Genomic DNA, 6,359 nt, shown 5'->3' with positions numbered 1-6,359 from the left:
CCAACTATCAGAGAAGTTCCCTGCTGTGGCCACGACAGGACCCTTGAGCAGTGACACAAACCTTGTGTCTGAATTCTAGATCTCAGCTCTACTGACTATGTGACCTTGAGCTAGCAAAGATGCCCATTTCAGGCACCCTAAGGCCTAACTTGGAGGATGGTTCTGAGTATTAAGGAAGATGATATTTGGGAAGGGACAAGCACTGTGCTTGGCACCAGGAGGAGCTGGATGAGTGGGACACTCCTCCCTCCTTCTTTCCTTCACCTTTACCCATTTCGGGTGATGATATTAGGATTAGCATGGAGACTTCTCGGTGTCCTTGGACAAATCAGCAAAGCTCTCTGAGTCTTGCCTTCACCCCAACTCTTCGAGGAGGGTCAGCAGGAAGTGGGTGGAGGCTACAGTGGCAGAAGTGGTGGTGGCAGGGCCAGGGACCAGGACCCCACTGAGGTCAAGCTGGATGGTGGGTGGGGGGCAGTCCTGCCTCTGAGAACATATGGTCTTTCCCCCAAGAGGCTTTGAGTCATAGACAAACAGTTTTGTATCTCTGCCTCCCTCATCCCCCAGCCACAGACACACTTGGAATTTCCAATGTCTGATTTGTGCTATTTTTCATTACTGTGAATTTCAGAAATGCTCACTGCCAGAGCCCGCTTGGGAAGGACAATTTATTTGTCACACACTTTGAAAGGGTTGGTACTGTTGGGTTCTCGGAAGATGCCTAGGCCTGTCCTACCCTTGCCCCCCACAATCTGACAAATGGGATTGAGAGGCCTGAAGAGAGGGAGTGACTGGTCAGGGAGCATGATGCAAGACATGACAGCTGGGCCTATAATCCAGGCCTTTTGACTCACATAGTCTCCCTTGCTTACCCACTGGCTTATCCTCTCTCTATTCTCTCACCCCTCTGTCTATCTGGCACTGCTTTTCTCTCTCCATATTTTGCTTGCAATGCCTTCTTTCTTCCCCAACAGGGGTCTGAGCAGTTGAGATTCCCAACTAACTGGAGCTTCCTTCGGCCTCCTTCTTGCCCCCTCAACCAGGCAGTGTCAGATCAGGCTGCCAGTCAGGCAGCCCCAGCCCCACATGGCTCTGGGGTCTTTCTGAAGAAAGGCATCGGCAAACCCTCTTCCCATCTGCCTACCTGCCTTGCCAAGTGAACCCTAAGCCAGAACTAGAGCTGTCACTCCCTTTAGGGAAGGGTTGGGATTTGCAGATACCCCTACTCAGGGAAATCCTGCCTGGATTAGAGATAGGAACTCATGCAGACAGGGCCTGCCTCCTGAGCATACACTCCCCAGCCTCTGCCCCAAGCCTGAGCAGGATGGAGGGTGGACAGACTGGGGAGCTGCTCTCAGAAGTCCTGCAATAGCTCCAAGTAGCAGGTTCAGTGAGTGGGGCAAAAGTCCATCTGTCTCCTAAGAAGCCAGGTGGGAGCTCCTGCCTAGAGTCACACAGGTGGCATCTATAGCACATGGCCAGAGATTCTGGTGTCAACTTGACACAGATACCTTACACCAGAGAAGATGGGCAAGGGTCTGCCATCAAGCATCCAGAGGGAGAGCCCTGCAGGGGAGCAATGGGCAAAGCATGAGCCTTGTCATAGATCTCAGTTTAAATGCAATTTGGGATGTCCTTGTTGGGTGACCTTGGCCAAGTTATTTAACCTCTCTAAGCCTTGGTTTCCCCATATTTAAAAGCTTGTCCTCTTGCTGTTCAAGATTCCAGAAGGGCAGTGCCTACTGAGCACACACAATCTGAGGATGTTTGGGGGAAAGATTGACTATAGAGGCTGGTGCACGATGAGGTGGTGAACAAGAGATAAAGCAGCAAAGGATTTGGGATTAGCTGATCAATAAATTAGTGTGAATTAGCAGTGGGATGTGGTGGCCTGGAGGTCCCCTGCATTAACCGATGGCTGGGGTCCAGGAAGGTAAAGGCATCCCTCTTGCTCTTCTCATCTCTCTCACTGAAGGTGGAGTGGGTGAGCCATGGCCAAAGAGACAGCTGTTTGGAGGAGAAAGAGCAGCCTACTAGGGAGACCAACTCTTTGGCCCTCTGAGGCCCCCCAGCACCATCACTAGCCTATACTGTGTCCTAGTACAAGTTAGTAAAAAGTGCCTCCTTTGGGTGTCTGTGGCCCTGAACCAGGGAGCATGGCTTGGTGAGTGCAGCATGGGTTGGATCAGCTCTCATGGGCTCCCTATGGCTGAGTGCCCTCATGGCCATCCTAAAGTCCCCACCATTATCTGATTCAGCCTTTATTCAACAAATGCTTATTGAGTTCCTACTATGTGCCTACTTAAGCACTGTTCTACATAATAAGGAGGGGCCCCAGGAACTGGGGATATTCACTCTGGAGAAGAGAGGCTTACAGCACATTTACAGAGTTCTCTGACCAAAGGTTGTCTGGACTTTTGCTCAAAACCAAGCTTCAATTCAATGGACATTTACTGAGTGCCCACAAAAAGCCTGCCTCCAGGTTACCACTAACTGGCTATGTGGCCTGGCATGAGTCACTTTCCCTCTCTTGGTCTCAGTTTTCCCAACTGCAAATGAAGGCACCAGGCTAGATGAGCTGTAAGGACATGTCTGACTTCCTGCAGGACATCCTGCCGGGTGACTAGGGGAAGGGGAAGCAGACATTTACCATGGAGCCCAGGGCTGCTATACAAGGGGTTCAAGCCATAGGAAGAATCTGGACCAGAAAATCTTGGAGGTCCTTTCCAACCTAAGGCTCAACTGGCTTCTCACCTTTCTTCTCATCTCTCAACAGTCTTGCTCTGGCCACACTAGTCTCGCCTGCCCTGCATCTGTCATGGCCTCTCCAGTCCCCATTCCTTTGCTCAGGCTGTGCACTTGGCCTGGAATGCCATCTCTTATTTCTGCCTAAGTGAAATGCCCCTTACCATGCATGTTGCAGAGATGTCCTAAGCATAAGAGGGATGGGGGCATCAGCAGACCCTGCTGGGGTTTGGACTGCATGTCCTCTACCTCCCTTTCAGCCTAAAGTGTCTCAAGGAAGGGCTAAAGCTGTCCGGCGTATTTCAAGGGCTGAGCTATACTGGCCCCAGGTGCGTGGCTCTTGGCTCAGGGGATCTTTCAGCTGCCACCACACAGGGCTTTTCTCCCTTTTGTCCTTTGGAGCATTTTGGAGTATGTGCTCTGAAATCATATTGAGCTATATTCACAGCCCAGACCTGCCCATTTCCTAACTATTCAACTCTGGCTCTCTCAAGTCCCTTTTTAGAACCTGTTTCACACTCTGTAAAATGGGGATACTTAGTCCCATCTCTTCCTCCTTGAAGGGAAGAGACAAGAAAGTAGAGAGATCGTGCCTGTAAAAGTTGCCTGATAAAGTATAGAGGGCTGGCTCCCATTGGTCTACCAGCACCCTGCTGAGCGAGGCCCTGGCACCTCCCATTGCCTGTGTTCTCCAAGCCACTCCTGATTCACAAAGCCAAAGGCTTCATACTTTCCTTTGAAAGTTTTACTAGTGATTTTCTACCCAGAATTTCTCTGCACGCCCCTCTTGTCTAATCCTGCCTTTTTGTTCTTTCTTTAGGCCCTTTGTGCTGCGACCTATATGCCGTGGACCCATCAGCTCTGTGGAGGGAGCATCAGCTGAATCTTCACATGCACTCAGATGTGGATTACTCTACCAAGCAAGACTCACCCCAGCCAAATGTGGGGCTCCCAAAGCCTGGAGTGGGTGTTGGAGGGAGCCACCACCATCTCCCCAAGGTCTCAGTGCACCCAGGGAGTGAGCGGGACCCTTGTCAGGGCTCTCCTAATTTGGGCTTCACCAGCAGGCTGCTCTTCTTGTGAGGGATGGCACATGGATTAAGAACATAGAATTATTAGTCTGGGAGGCCTGGGTTCTACTTCTGGCTCTGTGACTTTCTATCTGATAGAACTTAGGCATATATCCTGGCTTCTCTGACCCTCATTTTGTCCATCTGCAAAACAGGGGGTGATGTTCATACTACTCCTTATGGGACTTAGTGAAGATTCAAACAGAGCATGCATAATTACTACCTGCCATAAAGCAAGTGCTCGATTAATAGTAACTACCTCTTTAAAAAGTCATTTTCTGAAATACTGGACATATTGTGGACAGTAAATATTCATTGAATTGAGGCTTGATTCTTTTATTTTTTATTTAGAAAATGTTTAATGTTTATTTATTTTTGATAGAGAGAGAGAGAGGGAGAGAGAGGGAGTGCGGGGGAGGGGCAGAGAGGAAGACACAGAATCCAAAGCAGCCTCCAGGCTCCATGCTGTCAGCACAGAGCTGAATGCGCGTCTCCAACCCATGAACCATGAGATCATGACCTGAGCTGAGGTCGGATGCTTAACTGCCTGAGCCACCCTGGCACCCAATTGATGCTTGATTCTGATCAAAAGTCAAGATATAGCCTTTGGTGAGAAGACTTTATAGATACTGTGTGGAACCCCAAGGTTTGCTTTCTCTGCCCATCTCATGGCAGCCTGCCTACCTTCCCACTATCACCTGCCTCCTCACTGGAGGTCCTCTGAAAGGCCCTTGTGTATGAGGTAAAAAGAGCAATCTCTGCTCAGGGCTAGGTCCCTGCCATGCTCATGGCATTGATGATGTTGAATGCAAGCTGGGAGAGCAGGAGCCCTGGGCCAGTAAGTGGGGTCCAAGAGCTTAGGCCCAGATTGACCTAAGGCAAAGGGTAAGGCTCTATCATGAGAATGACTTGGGCTCAGGTCCCAGAGATGCCATTTACCGGCTGGGTGACCACAGGCTCCTCTCCAGTCTGTGAAATGGGGTAATGGTGCCTGCCTTGCTCTTCTCATAGGGTGAGAGTAAGAATGAAATGAGATAGCAAAATTGTGTGGAAACACTGAAGGGTAGAACCCATGTGTCTTGGGCAATTCAAACTGGAGCGCTGAACACCTTTTATAGAAGGCAGCAGGGTGAAAAGAAGAACACAGACCTGGCTTAAATCCCAGCTCTGTATTTTTGTGGCTGTGTGGCCTTGGGCAAACCACTAAGCCTCTCTGAGTCTCTGTATCCTCATTTCTAGAATGAGGATAATAATATAATACCTACCCCATTGCTGTGAGGATGCAGTGGGGTGATGCAAAAAGCACAGACAGCCTGTGGGAGACGGCAGGGCCCGCTTAAGATGTCAGGAAGTCCCAGAGGCAAAACTGAGAGGTAGCAAGGAGGGTGCAAAAAGTGAGCAATTTTCTCCAGTCTCCAAGTACTTCCTGAGTCCCCTTTACCCTGCCATGTCCTGAGCCTGGTTCTTAGGATGCCTGGAGCATAGTCCCTGCCCTCCAAGACCTGTCCCTAGGCTGAGTTTGATCAGCCTTGAATGGGTCTTGTGATCTGGCAGCCAGGCTTATGCCTTTTTCCCTGGGGTCTCAGTCTAGCCTTTTCACACTGTGGGTCCATGCTGAAGTCTGCTCTAACACAGCTCCAGGAGAAAATTCTCCTTTGTTAGTCACCTGCAACCCCCATTATGGTTCCTCCCTCCCTGGCTGGAAGCCAGAATTTCATTTGGAACGGAATGAGAGTGCCCAGAGCGGAGTAGGCTGTAGAGTCCATTGTCTCTGTTGTAGGGCTCAGGGTCCAGTGGTGATGGAGACAAGTCCCCTGTCCTCATGGAGATCATGTGCCCTAGGAGAGACAAAAGAGAATCTCAGATGGTAACACATGCTTTTAAGGAGATAAATGCAAGAAAAAAAAAAAACATGATAAGTTTAGGTGGGGGGCAATTTTCAGTAATGTGTTAAGGGATTCTTCCCATTTGACACTTGGAGAGACAGAGGAATAGACTGGCCCAAGGTCATCCAGCACATGCTGGCAGAACTGGGGCAGAACCCAGAGGCCTACAGTCCCAGGCCCCTTCCTTGCACCAAGCTGTCTCCAGGGCTTCCTCACACTCTCTCCTTCATCTCACCCTACTTTCCATGTACCAAATACCTCCCCAGAGTTCCATTGCCTCTTTGCCCTTTCCTCTCTTGGGCAGCACAGGCTGCTGGGACGACCTCAGCTCTGGCCTGACAGGGTTCTCTGAAGTCCCTGTACAGTTGTGAGGAGGAGGCATGAGACCCTGGGCAGTGAGAGTTGTGTTGGGGGCCAGGAACTTGCATGGGTAAATGGTGTCTGTGAAAACATTGGCTGCTGAAAGCTCCAGCTGTGGGGGCCAACAGTGCCCCCATGGTCCAGTTGGGGTCCAGACCCAACTTCCCTCCTGCAGCAGCAGATTTATAAAGAAACACCCCATCTCAGAGAAATGTAAGATCATAGGGTTGGAAGGTTGGAAAGGGGCTGGAAGGGCCACCCAACAGGAACTGGCAATGGTAAAGCTGGCAGGCTCAGT

This window comes from Prionailurus viverrinus, chromosome X, assembly GCF_022837055.1.
Source record: "Prionailurus viverrinus isolate Anna chromosome X, UM_Priviv_1.0, whole genome shotgun sequence".
Taxonomy (NCBI): domain Eukaryota; kingdom Metazoa; phylum Chordata; class Mammalia; order Carnivora; family Felidae; genus Prionailurus; species Prionailurus viverrinus.
This window is presented reverse-complemented; position numbering follows the sequence as displayed.